The sequence below is a fragment of the Miscanthus floridulus genome, chromosome 9 (assembly GCF_019320115.1).
Source record: "Miscanthus floridulus cultivar M001 chromosome 9, ASM1932011v1, whole genome shotgun sequence".
NCBI classification, from domain to species: domain Eukaryota; kingdom Viridiplantae; phylum Streptophyta; class Magnoliopsida; order Poales; family Poaceae; genus Miscanthus; species Miscanthus floridulus.
This window is the reverse complement of record NC_089588.1, coordinates 1714808-1729070: the sequence shown is the minus strand read 5'-3', so window position 1 is coordinate 1729070 and position 14263 is coordinate 1714808. Positions and strand designations below refer to the sequence as shown.

General features: G+C 46.9%; 1 long non-coding RNA gene, 1 other non-coding gene and 1 pseudogene across 3 annotated transcripts; 2 read left to right on the top strand and 1 right to left on the bottom strand.

Annotated features, from left to right (window-relative positions):
• Positions 1–1736: 1736 nt before the first annotated feature.
• LOC136483268 (uncharacterized) lies at positions 1737–7970 on the top strand (annotated as a pseudogene).
• A 4397-nt stretch (positions 7971–12367) lies between these two features.
• On the bottom strand, positions 12368–12439 carry TRNAP-AGG (transfer RNA proline (anticodon AGG)). The gene has a single exon. It is a non-coding gene; the product is annotated as a tRNA-Pro (tRNA).
• Positions 12440–12677: 238 nt separating this feature from the next.
• LOC136483270 (uncharacterized) lies at positions 12678–14209 on the top strand. 2 transcript variants are annotated; one of them, XR_010765394.1, is made up of 4 exons: positions 12678–12820; positions 13325–13417; positions 13519–13619; positions 13704–14209. It is a non-coding gene; the product is annotated as an uncharacterized lncRNA (long non-coding RNA). The 2 variants fall into 2 exon arrangements; XR_010765393.1 differs by having other exon boundaries at positions 13519–14209.
• The last annotated feature ends 54 nt before the right edge of the window (positions 14210–14263 follow it).

Genomic DNA, 14263 nt, shown 5'->3' with positions numbered 1-14263 from the left:
AGGAGGAGGAATTGTTGGTGCATGAAAATATCAAATCATTAATTAGGATAGTTTGGCCCAAGCAAGTTCATTACCACTTTTGGTTAAACACCGGCAGATTCGATTTAACCAAAAGTGGTAATGAAGGAGGGGTGCCGCGCCCACGTTCACGTGCTCCAAACTTCATGAGCACCCACGTTGTGCATTTTTGTTGGAATCTACCGTTACCCTCCTTCGTTACCAGTTGCGAAAAAACCAGGTAGCCATGGTACTACACAGTTTTTTTCTTAAAACTCGCACTTGTAAGGACTTATCCTTACGATCGATTGTTTCTTAAATCCAGTGGTGATACTATTTTTCTTTTGAACAAGCCGTAACAATCCCTTTTTTCTTTTTTTAAACGGTAACGATGGTCAGCAGTGGAACCTTGTTTTTTGTGTGTGTATAACAATGCAGTATTTTTGACTAGTAAACATGTATAATTTACGATAATGATATGATGAGGACGTCCGTCCCGTGACTCCCATCCGGACGCGCTCCCGTAAAAAAAAATCCTTGTCCGCTCGTTTCACTCCCCGCGCCGCCTCCATCCCGCACATCCCCCGCGGCGCCTCCATCCATCGCCGGTTGCTGCGCATGCCGCCAACACCTTCTTCCCATCCCCCACCCGTCCAGAGCTCACCGGCATCCGCTTGTGCCTGTGGCAGGCCCCTTCATCTCCGCTCTCGCCCGGCTAGAGCCCACTGGCGGCCTACTCCATCGCTAGTCTATCTTTGCCTTCCCCTCCGCCCGCCTGTGACTTGTCTCCGCCGCCCCCTCCGCTCGTCTCTAGAAGGGGCCGCAACGGCGCTGCCCTCTGCCTGTCCATCCCCTGCTTGCGCTACGTCGTATGGAAGAAGAAGAAGAAGAAGGGTGAAAAACGCATGTTGCAATCCTATGTTTCAGGTGTTTCATAGGTATGTTGCAAATGTTTTCATAAGGATATTTCAAAAGTAGATCGGAATGTTGCATATGTTGCAATGGTTGTACACGTATGTATGTTGCAAACTTCTGTTCGCAATGTTTCATCTGTTTTTTCAGACGTATGTTGCAAATGTGTTTTTATTTAGATGTTGCATATGTTTCACATATATATTGCAAGTATTTTATCTGAATGTTGCGTATGTTTTATAATGTTTTTGAGGTGTTTTTGTAAGTGTTTTAGATGCATATTTCAAGTGTTTCATCTGTCTTGAGACGTATGTTGCAAGTGTTGTATCTGAATGTTTCAAACGCAGATCGGATGTTGCATCTCACTAGCTCCCTCCTCGTGGGCATCCGAACTAGAGGCGCACTCGGGCGTCGCCCCCTCCCCTTCTTCTTAATGCTGGCGGCGTGGCGGGGGACAAGCCGCCGCGAGTACCCCGCGGGCGCACACTGCTTCTGTTCCGTTAAGTGGGGGAGGGATAGGTGCACTCGTTTCTTCTGTTATGCGCTGAGATTGGACGACTCCTGTTTCTCGAATCGGATGGCTCCGAGCTACGTTCAGACGCGTCCTCGAGCCGGACGTCCGGGCGCTAGTCTCCCGGATATATATACACGATAATATGCATCATATTGTCTGATTGTTGAGCGATTGCATGCCATCGGTGTATCATTTTTAACAAAGCATATATTTTATAATAATAAAAACTATACATGTGGTTGTCTAACCAAAACCGACAAGGACTAAGAAAACAGAGTACACCATATATCCTCGTCGTCCCATCTCTTGAAAACTATCGTAAGTTGGACGGCTAATGGCATGAGCGCGCTTGTGAAGCTCACGCAGGCTTCCAACAAAAATACACAACGTACATATGGAGGAGGAGGGTGCGCACCCACGTTCATGTGCTCCAAACTTTATGTCGCCGCGTTTGAGGGGCGGACGGAGGAGGTCACCAGGATCCTCACCGGAAATGGACAAGCAGCATCGCCGGCGGCGCGGAAAGGTCGGCCTCGGCCATCCCCAGCAGCAGCACCGCCAAATGGTACGTCGTCTAGCTTTCCAATCCCTTTGAAAAATTCCGGCAAAGATGCATGCATGTAGTAATCAGGAGAAGAACAGTGATACTCATGTATGGAGTAGCAAGAGTCTTGTCCACTAATTTTATTCCAAGTTCAGTTTATTCACCTTGGATTTCAGCCAGCCATCCCGGACGAAGCTGCAGCACCCGCGAGGTGACCGCAGAGCGCCGGCCGCTCCTCCACATCGCCGCCGGGCAGGGCCACTGCGGCCTCATCACCGAACTCGCCCGTCGGGACCGGGACCTCCTCTCCTCACTGACATCCTCGCAGGATACACCCCTCCACTTCGCGGCGACGGCGGGGCACGCGGACGCCGTGGCCGCCATCGTCCGGGTCGCCACCAGCAGGGAGGAGGACAACGACGACGACAGCGACGTTGTGGAGACCCGGCAGCGGCGGCTGCGGGCGAAGAACCGGGCCGGAGACACGGCGCTGCACGTGGCCGTGAGGCACGGCGGCCGCGGCGCTGCAGCGGTGGTGGAGGCGCTCATGGGCCTGGTGCCCGGCCTGGCGCGGCGGTGGAGCTCAACGGCGCCTGCGTGTCGCCGCTCTACCTGGCCGTGGTCAGCGGGTCGGTCCGCGCCGTCGCGGCCATTGTCGCGTACGGGGACAACGCGGCTGCCGCCGGGCCCATGTCGCAGAACGCGCTGCACGCTGCTGTTCTCCAGAGTTCAGGTCAATTCGTTCGCTCTTTGATTTCTTCTTCTTTTATTTATTTCAATTCATTATTATTAACCCCATCCATGTCTCTTAGAAGACGCATAACCAATAAAAAAACATTGTTTACTTTATATCATGAAAATGAACCAGTTAGTGCTGTGTAGTCAATGTTCTTGAATTGACAAACCAGAAAGCTACTGTTTTCTCTCCCCCCCCCCCCCCCCCCCCCCCCCCCCCCCCCCTAAGCAATTCAGTTTCGGACAACAAAAGTTGCAAACTCGTCATTTTTTTACTAAAAACTGAAGATTCCTCGTGCCACTGTAAAGTTAGTGAGAAAGCTGGACGAACTAAACTGTCTCAATAAGCAGCTATCTGTGCACGTTTAATATTGGCCAATTATTTTAACACTGAAGGGTTGACGATTTGATATGTGTCACGCGGACGGCCGGGTTGGTCAAACTTAACTTAAAAATAATGAAAGATAAGTAAGCCGGAACACGGAATTCAACTTGCACTGTTTTTTTTAATAACGTGAAGAGTAGGTGTGGCTCTCCTGCTTTGTTTGAAACAACGCGATCATTGCGACATGATAAATAATCAACAGTATGTATTTCACATTTTCAACTATTGTAATGATAGTCGACCGAATCAGTATGGGAGTGTTGATTACATTAAGATAAAAGGGAGGGTCTAGCGCCAAGACGTTCGGACAAAAACATGCGTCCGGACGCCCGCGCACGTTTGCCGCTCACGAGAATATTATCGTTGCCTAACGCGTGCTTAGCGTAAAACACGTGCGCCCATGCCTGCCGTGCCCACGTAACAGGAGGACCATTACCCCGACGGACCGTAACAAGCAGCCGCACCCGCCTCACCCCGCCTGTGGATGCGCGCTGGGAGGTGTCCGCCGGTCTCAGGCGCCCGCACGGTGACCCATGGGTGGCGCCCCAGCAACAGTAGCATGCGGCTATGGCAAGCCGCTGTCCGCTAGCCACCGGGGCCATTGCTACATGTGCTCCCCTAGATCTACTTTTGAAACATCTAGTAGAAATACTTGCAATATGCGACTAAAAAAGATGAAACGCTTGAAACATGATGCGTGTATAGCCATAGCAATGCAACATCCAGATCTAGTTTTGCAACATTAAGATAAAACACTTGCAACATACGTATGAAACACCTGAAACACTTGGAACATGCGTTTAAAACATGCATGTTATGCAACATCCAGATATACTTCTGCAACATCATGATGAAACACTTGAAACATACTTTTGACATAATTGAAACACTCGAAAACATATGCTTGCAACATGCGTATATTGTCATTGCAACATATGCAACATCCCAGATCGATTTCTGCAACATTCAGATGAAACACTTGAAACATAAGTCTGAAACACTTGAAACACGACGTCGCTTGCGGCCATGGCCTACCTGGTGGGGGAACTGCGGTGGGGGATGGGGCATGGCCTCGGGCGGGGCTTGGGCGGCCGGTGCATGGCGCGGCTGAAAGGTCCTTGTTTGGTTTTGGTAATTGAGTGACAACCTAGGTGGACTAATTGTGTTTATGTGAGATACACATGTGATTAGTCCACAGGTACATGTGTGTGAGCAACATATGCCATGAATGTGAAAATGGCTTGGAGATGTTGCAAAGCTCACACATGTGATGATGAAGGAGCTTATTGCACATGAGACATGACATTGAGTCATGTGATTAAGGTGGAGAAGATCAAGACAAGACTTAGCTTGATGGACCGGTTGCAAGCGTGAAGGGCAAGTCGGAGGCTTTGGAGCAATGGACCGTGTGGCGGTGAAGCTTGAGCAAGACTTGACGCCGATGGACGAAGGCAACGGTGAAAAGCAAGTGAAGTCAAGATCAATGAACCAATATGATCACGTGATGATATGAAGTGGATCATATCATTGTTGATCGTGTTGGTTCATGTGTTGCATCGACATTGGAGGAGATGGAATGGAATGCGCAAGGCAAAGGTATAACCTAGGGCATTTCATTTCACCAATCATAGGTGTGTAGAGAAGTTGATGACCGGGTTTAGGATAGATGGCCGTACTATCAAGAGGGGCAAACTTGTTTGCATATCGGTCATCTAGTGCCACTTGAGTGATCTAACTTTGCATCATCGCTAGGATCGAGTGGCGTGGCAAGTTGAATGGCTAATCCTTTGAAAAATGTTTGTGAAAAGCTAACACACATACACATGGTGATGTACATTTGGTGGTGTTGGCACATTTGCAAAGGAGAAGAAGTTGGAGTTGATGTGGATCAACTCAGTGAAGAAACGGAGGCAAAATGTGATACACACTGTGTTTAGCACTTGGGAGCAAAGGCTCGAAACTTCACCGGCGCCCTATACAAAAAAGACATGGTTTCACAGAGTGCACCGGACGCTGGTCACGCAGTGACCGGATGCTGGGTCCTGTGTCCGATCAGTGGTAGCAGTGAGCGCGCGGTCTCGGTCTCGTGACCGGATGCTGGCGCAAAAAGTGATCGGACGCTCAGGGCCTATGTCCGGTCAGTATGATGTATGATGACGTAGGCGGCGCTGAAGTTGGAGCACGGGCGCAGAACTGATCGGACGCTGGTCTGCGTCCGATCATGGTGGACTGGACGCGTCCGGTCACGAAACAGAGGCTCGGGGAGCTCTCTAGAAACGACCGGACTCAGGCGTAGCAGCGTTTGGTTATATCACTATGCTGCGTCTGGTCGCGACTTAACTGTTGGTGCGAGATAGCCGATCATTAAGATCCAGTGACTGAGGTTGAACGGAGGCGACACGTGGCGTGCATCCATTGACCGGACGCTAGCAGGGTGCGTCCGGTCGATATGACCGGAGCGTCCGGTCACCCCGAGCTGTGCCCAGTGAAGGGGTACAACGGCTCTATTTTTATGGGGGCTATAAATAGAAGGTGATTTCGGTCATGGCTGGGGTGGAGCACCTGGGGGACTTTGTGTCCATGCTTGAGAGTGCTTGGGAGCCCTCCAACTTACACATGCTTGATAGTGATCATCCGATTGCGTGAGTGAGTGATTCTAGTACGATTGCATCGTGAGGTTGCATCGAGTGGCACTAGGTGGCCGTCTTACAAGCCGGTGGTGCTTGTTACTTTTGGAGGTTGCCACCTCCTAGACGGCTTGATGGTGGTCTCCGTCGAAGCCAGCAAGAAGCTTGTGCGGTGCTCCGAAGAAGAGCTTTTGTGAGGGGCATTGTGCTCGCCCCGTGGGAGCCACGAAGAGCAACTCTAGTTGAGCGTGTCATTGAGCTACCCTCACTTTCGAGGTAGGTTCTTGCGGTGCCCAACGTGCGGGCTTGGTGGGTGATGCCAATTAGCCACCGAACCACCAAGTGAGCGGTCGACATAACAGGGACGTAGCGTGTTGGCAAGCACGCGAACCTCAGGAGAAAATCACCGTGTCAACATTATTCTTCCCGTTGGTTTGCAATTCCCTTACACAAGCTTGTATTCACTTTTGTATACATTGTTCTTGTGTAGTTGCTCTTGTAATTAGTTTGCTTGTGTAGCTCACTAGTTACCTTCTTGCTTGTGTAGCATAGAAGTAGCTCCCTTGCGTGGCTAATTTGGTTTGTGTAACCCTGTTAGTCATATTGCTTAGTTTGTGTAGCTAAGTATTTGCGCTCTCTAATTTGGCATCGGTTGCCTTGTTATTGAGCATTGCTAGTGAGCTTAGTTGGCTTTGGGCTTTTGCTTACTAGCATGTGTAGGAACTCCCATTGCTTAAAGTACTAGTGGTTTAGATTTGTATGACCTTACTTCTAGAATTGATTAAGTGAGCTCTAACTAGCCCGACACCTTAGTTACTTAATTAGGATCTTTGTAAGGTGCTAGAGAACATAGATGGAGGGGTGTAGTCTTGGCTAGACCGATTGTTTTAATTCCATACTTGTTTCGGTTAGCCGGCGCGATTAGATTTTAGTAACGACTATTCACCCCCTCTAGTCGCCATCTCGACCTTACAGCGGCGCAGGGCTACGAGCTGATTTTGTCGAGCTCCACCTGCTCCCACACCATCGCACGCCTGTCCGCCCGCTGCGCCGAGACGTTGCTCCGCCGCTTCGACGCCCTCTTCGCCGTGCTCGTCAAGCAAGGCTCCTCCTTCGGCGCTGGCGACCCGCACGTGCTACGCTGCTCTGCCCAAGTGGACTGGAAGGCGTGCAAGATGCAGTGCCTGGTGGCTGCCACGACACACGTGCCACGAGTTCGACGCCGGGCAGCGTTGCTGCGTCAGGGAGCAGCTGGGCCGGGTGCCCGTGTCGCGTAGCTAGGCAAAAAGTGGAGCGCCTCCGCGTTGTCCGTCATGTGGATGAGAAGAAGCCACGTCGCTAATTAAATAATTGTGTGGACGAGCTGAAGGTGGGAGCAGGCCAGTGGCTCGGTCAGCAGGCCAGCGTCCGGGGGCGCGGACACGGGACGGATGCCCGCGAAGGAGTATTAGCGTAAGTTAAAACATACATCCGCCATATCAAGTTATAACTCGCTTTGGCTTTATCCTAAGTCAATTTTCTCGAAATTTTTACCAAGTTTTTAGAAACATAAATTGACATGGAAAATTTAGTGAAAAGTAGTTAATTAATGTTATAGATGTTGGTGTATTTTAATAGAAACTTGATCAAATTTAAAAAAAAAATGATTTAAAACAAAGTTAAAATGAACTGTAACTATTGACATATTAAATCGGCAATTATTCACTTACAGCCCTCTTCTCTGTTGCTTCATGAGGTTCCATGAGGCCAACATGGCAACATTGGATGGCTCCACATTTTAAAGTTGTTTTCCTCCAAATAAAGCTGAAGTCATATATGCTAGTTGAGAATAGAGCTGAAAGTGTTTGTAATGTGTAACATTACAAAGTAAATTATGGCAACATGGCTAACAGTAGCAACATGGTTGTAACTAGAGACATAGATGGACTTTTTTTTTTCAAAACAAAATCAATAATATATATGTTTCATCCTTTTCTAGCTCATCATCTAGATATGTTGAACTATGTGTTGAGGCCTACTAACATTAATATGAAAATTTTCATTTCTTGTAGAAATGGTTTCTTTGCTACTGCAATGGCGACCAACACTTGCAACCGACCTTGATAGCAACAAGAGCAGCCTTACATTTTGCTGCATCAAGTGGTGACTGTTCTATAATCGAGGACATCTTAAAACATGCACCACCCAGCACCGCTTACGTGCAGGACAGCCAAGGCCTCTCGGCTCTTCATGCTGCTGCTTTGATGGGCCATTTACCTGCAGTCCGTTTGTTATTACAATACCACCCTGCGTCTTCCAGACATTCGTGACAACCATGGCAGAAACTTTCTACAGGCTGCAGCCATGAGAGGCCACAACTCCATTATTTGTTATGTCATAAAAAACCAAATGCTGGAATATCTTTTGAATGAGCAAGACCAGGAAGGGAATACAACATTACATTTAGCTTTGCAGGCAGGGGAATACAGAGTGGTTTCTAAGCTTTTATCCAGTGGAAAAATGCAGTTTCACATCATGAACAATGACGGCCACACCCCATCTTATCTGATAGAAAACTCAAGGGGTTTCTACTTAATGGTAAGTAATACTGCCATCCTTCTATGTTTAGGGAATGGTACACAAATTCTAGATTGTGTTTTATATAGAAAAGTACATATTGTATTCATTTGAACTAACCATGCGTCCCCATGTCCATGACACATTTGTGAACTAGCAGGCAAGGCTAGTGGTAACGTTGTTTGTCTATGGAGCACAGTTCAAGCCACAGAGACAAGACCATGTAAACAAATAATGGAATGGACAGGACATCATGAAATGGAGAGAAGCTACATTGAAAAACCTCGCAATTGTTTCCACCCTTGTGGTGACAGTCGCCTTCTCTGCAGCATTCAACGTGCCTGGTTCATATGGATCAGATGGGAAGGCAAATCTTACAGTGCGTTCCTAGTGTTGGACACCATTGCCATGACCACATCTGTAATGGCGACGATACTACTTGTTTATGGAGGTGCTTCACGGTCCCATCGTTCTTGGCAGGGCTTCATTATGTCCTTGCACTTCCTTTGGCTGTCACTCATCTGCATGATGCTAGCCTTTTTTGAGGCCATATCAGCTGTGACGAGTGATAAGAAAGCTATGAAGTCTCTTCTGTATCAGCTGATCTACGCTGGGGTGTACGTCCTGATAAATCTTCTTACAAAACTTGCAATGCCTGGTCGCCTGGATCGTTTGTAGGAGTTTTGCAGTATGTGGTAGGTGGTTTCTCAAAACAACAACGGTGTCTCAAGAAGCGCATCAGTCAGCAGTATCCCTTTGGGGTCATCTATGCCTTCAACATGTTTATGTTCATATTTGTAAATACTGTAGCAATTGCTGCAATGGTCGTCACAAGTATTTTTCTTTGACGTGAGAGGTATCATGTTCATAGCATTATGTATTAGCGTAGACATATGCTAAGATGCTAATTATTAAGTATTAACAAATATTGAGACTAGTATCATGTCATGTGTATGCAGACATATGTATATCACTGTCTATCTCTATGTATACTCATGATAGACACTGCACATCACTGTCTATCTCTACGTATACTCGTGATAGACGCCGCACAACCGTGCTACACACGAAACACACATACATGTGCATCTGAACATTCCAGGCATTATTATTTAAGAAAAAATTATACAATAAAACATTGCTTATCAATATAATCGTGCATGAATGCGAGAACTGTCATTATATCTTCATCATCTATGTATAAAGAGAGATCATACCAATCCCATTCAGGGTTAGATGATGGAGAATATAATGTTATGCTTGCCCAAGTTCTTGTTAAATAATTGTTACAAGGCGCACACGATGCCATTCTCTTCCCGCACCACCCTTTCGAAACCAGATCACAGATGCGGGTTTGGCGTGTTTCCCATAGCACATCTGTGATGACCCCTCATCATAGACGCGTCGACACACGTCTGTAATAACCCCTCATCACAGACGGCTGCGTATTGACAAAACATGTCTGTGATAAGGAGTCATCATAGTCGCGTGTTGTCTAGACGCATCTGTGATGAGGGTTATCACAGCCATGTTTTTACTATACTCGTCTGTGACGAGGGGTTATCACAGACGCGGATTGTCTAGACCCCGTGGCGCGACGCCCTCCCTAGGTACGACTCCTCTTCGGATGTGGGGGCTTGAACAACCGCACGCTCACCTTCATGCCGCCTCCTAGAGCCAAGACAAGCCCACCATGCCCGCCATCGACGATATCTACGAAGCACAAGCAACCCTAGATCTATCCTCCTTCGTCCGAGAGGTCGTGGATCTGTCCTCCCTCGCGTGAGCTACTGCAGACCTAGCCTCCCTCGCACGGCCCGCGCTCTTTGCTCGCTTCGCTGCCATGGCCAGTGCCCCGGTGCATCCCTCACCGCCATTGCTGCTTGAGGGATGGGGGGGGAGCGCGTAGAGGGAGGAGATGGGTGAGGGACGGGAGAGGGACAAGAAGAGGCGGCATGTAGCAGTGCGGGATCATTGGAGGAGACGACAGTCGCCGCCGGCGGCGGCGGCTAACCATAGCGGGAAGAGAGAAAGGGGCGTGGGGGACACGAGAGTTAACTAGACTTTATATTTTTCACGCCCGAGACAAAAAAATGCACAGACCCAAATCCATCTAGACGCGTCACTAATATAAAACCATATCACAGACGCATCTCATTCTTAATCACAGACACGTTTTCTTGATCCGCGTCTCTGATATATGCCTCCAGCAACCTATTTCCTCGGAGCCAACACCTCATAGACGCGTTCTTACTAGACACGTCTATGACCGTACATCAGAGATCGAACATCAATTGCAACGATTCGATAGATAACTTATAGGGATAATGTAGATAAACAAACCCCCTAGAAACTATAAGAGGTTTTCTCCTCATACGGCTCGAGAAAATGGTTTGAATTTCTGCCTGCGTCACTTTCGTGTCACTTATAATGGTGTCTTCTCTTTGCAGTTTTGACACAGTGACATCGCCTGTCTCCTCATGTGCCACTTTTCTCCTCCATGTGCCCTCCTCTTCATTCTCTGCTGCGACAAGTCTCTGCTGCATCTGCATCCGCATTGTGAATGTTATTTTTGCCCCTAAGGGCATATGCCCCATGTGCATGCATCGCCATGATCTATACTTATGAGGGCATCAAATGTGGTGAGCTAGGCGATTACGATCCAGAGTCTAAGATTGTTTAGTTCTAACATATGGAAGACTAATATTAAAGCCGCTGAGTGGAGATATGATAGAGCACCTGTAGCTTCTATGGCAATTCTCATGTAATCGTCCCAAAACAAAGAAACATCATTTCGTGATTCCGCATGAAGAACTTGAGACTGATCCATTGAAAATATAGTCATATACCAGCAACAGAATCTCAGATTCGAGACAACATCCATAGAGTTTCACAATGTTTTAGTGATTTATTTCAGAATTTATTTCAGAAAGTATCACGACTTCATTGATGAATTGCCTCATCTCACACTATACTTGATGACTATAGACTTCTTTTATTGCAAACACGTTGGTTAGATAAAATGCCCTTATAAACCATCCCATGACCACCCTGTCCAATGATGCGTGCTGGATCAAAGTTACTTGTTGCCTTTTCTAGCTCTTCTAGGAGAAAATATTTGTTTTATCTGCTGGTGATATCAACGGTTCTAGGAGAAGACCTTCTCCGCATGTGCCACTTTTCTCCTCCACGTGCCCTCCTCTTGATTCTCTGCTGCGACAAGTTTCCTGTATCTGCATCATGAATGTTGTTTTTGCCCCTAGTAAGGGCATAAGCCCCATGTGCATGCATAGTTGGATGCATATAAGAATGCGTGCTCGTGCTGCATATGCATCCCCATGTGCATCTATGCATATGAGGGCATGTGTTCCTAAGGGTAAATTTTCTGCGTCCCATTTGCACTTGCTATTGTCTGGAGTAGGAATATGTGTTTGCAAAGGGGTACAAGAATTTAGAACACACAGGAGTGCATCATCATTTTAAAAAAAAGAAAAAAAGTGCATATCGATTGAGTAAAAATATTGAATATTTCGCATCCGACGTGATAGCAGGGTATCGTTATAGCTTGTGCGCTTGCTCCTTCTTTGATAGTTTGATGAAAACCTTCGTATTTCACCAAGTTTTATTATTCCGAATCCACTAAAACGTTTTTGTAAACGTCTTATCGTTTCATATCAGAGTTGGCATACAACTTGTCATTGGTCGTCCTAACATGGATGATATATACGAATTCATGCTTGTGCACTCAATTTCTCAAAAGAACCCATGGCCATTTGAAACGTAGTTGGAAAATACGAAGCGAAAGAATGCACGTAATTTTAATCTGTTTTTAGAGAACACAGAATCTTAGCGGAGCAAGTCCGTGCTGATTCGTTAACAAAGAAAAAGGAAAACTCATACCTGAGAGAAAGAGGGCACACAATTCAATCTGTTTTTAGAGGCCACATAATCTTGGTGGAGTAAATCCATGCTGGTTCGTTAGAAAAAAAAAAGAAAGTAAAACTCATACCTGAGAGAAAACAGCATGTCTGGAAGAGATAGATCGAGGTGCATTTTTAGGTTTCGATCTGACAAAATTTCTAAAAATGAAAAAAAGAGGGGCATTCCGAGAATTGAACTCGGGACCTCTCGCACCCTAAGCGAGAATCATACCACTAGACCAAATGCCCGTTTTTTCCGAAGTTTGATTTTAATTTTATTAACTCGTAACATATCCCTGCCTTCCTCCCCCGTGGACCTCACATTGCAACCGACGAGCAGTCTTCGTACATAGAGTTATCCCCAGGCCTCGCCGCCGGCGAGCCATTCCCCTTCGCCGGCGCTTTCGTCCACCACATCCACAAACCCGTCCTCCTCGGTCGCACCCCCATGTTTCAGCAGGATGCCCGAGCGGCACAGAAAGTTACTGGAAAACTCGGACCTGGAGTTATCGGTCTCCTGAGCCGCTGGATCTGCACGGAACCCGCCAATGTGCAGTGCAAGGAGGCTTCTTTGAGGTGGGATTGACCTCCGGCCTCCGGAGCGGGAATGCCGAGTACATTTCAGTCGGGGTAAGTTTCTTTCTCTTTTAGGAGCAGCGTTTGATGGAACCGGAGTCGAAAATGGGTAGGGAATAGAAGTATAGAACCCCCGCTGCATAGCAATGATGTCCAGTCGTCATGGTTCATGGTTTTAATGAAGGCTCGTAGGAGAGATTCCAGTTATGATGTGTGTGTGCATCATAACTGAACACGGTGGATGTGTAGAAACAAATTTCGTTATCTGTAGGCTCATGTTTGCGTTCTTTATTTATTTCCCTTGTGGCAGGATCCATTATGATGTGTGTGTGTGCTTCAGATTCAAAGATTAGCTCATGTTATGGTCTCATAGAATCCAAGGCTAGGAGCTCTGAGATAGCGCGACAATTTTCTCTTCAATCAGAAACTGAATACGGTGATTTAGGCTTTAACAGTTACTGCTCATCTTGTTAGGTCCAATTTTAATAACTCCATAAAGGAGTCAAGTGTGCAGTCTTACCTTTTCACTATTTAATGAATTCACTTTGACCTTTTCAGATTGTCAAGAGATCACTCTCTTGACTGATCTTGTCAGGAGATCACTCTCTGAGATAGCACCACAAGTGTGTCTTCAATCAGAAACTGAATAAGGTGGAGTTACAGCTCATCTTGTTCGGCAATATTAACTCCACAAAGGAGTCGAAGTGTACAGTCTTACTTTTTCACTAATGAATAACGTTTGAACTTTTCAGATGGCCAAGAGATTACTCTGTTGATTGATCTTGTCGCAGATGGCTGGGACATGCCACCCGTGCTTTATGAGGTGGATAGTTCTTGCCACATTTGAAACTAGGTACCTGAAGCAGAGTCAACTCTTCCTTTCACTAACAAACGTGCAAATCGTTTCTTATTGCTTCTGCCTCTTGCCAATAAATAGGATGCTCAACAATGGTTCATCACCAGGAGTGCATTGCTCTCCTCTTTTTATCTTCCATCGCATCTAGAACCATGGCTACTACCCATCAGAGGTCTACAAGTTTGCCTTCAAAACCTTTCTCCACTGAGGCCAAAGTAGAAGAAGAGTTGCAGAGCTTCAAGGTGTTCATCTCTTTGCCATGCGCAACATTGACATGATGTGTGATGGTCTGAGGATGCTTGGAGACATCTACAACTGCATAGAGGAGATCATGTCTGTTCCCGAAGCAATCAAGCTTCGCTCTCCATACCCAACAAAAGAAAATGGTAGAGGAAGAGCTGGAGCAGTCCCTTGTGCAAAGCTGAAGATGACTATCGAGGAGCTGCAACTATCCCTCAGGAGAGACGGTTTGTCTTTTCAGCTCAAAGTTGTGTCTTTTATGCGTCTGGTGAAGAAGGCACAAACTGACAAGTGAAAAAAGTCTTTCAAGAAGGCCAGCAACAACACAACTTTTGAAGGCTGCAGACTGATCAGGCTAGTTTTCAGAAGCCAGAAAGATGGCTGTCTCTCTACTTGAATCC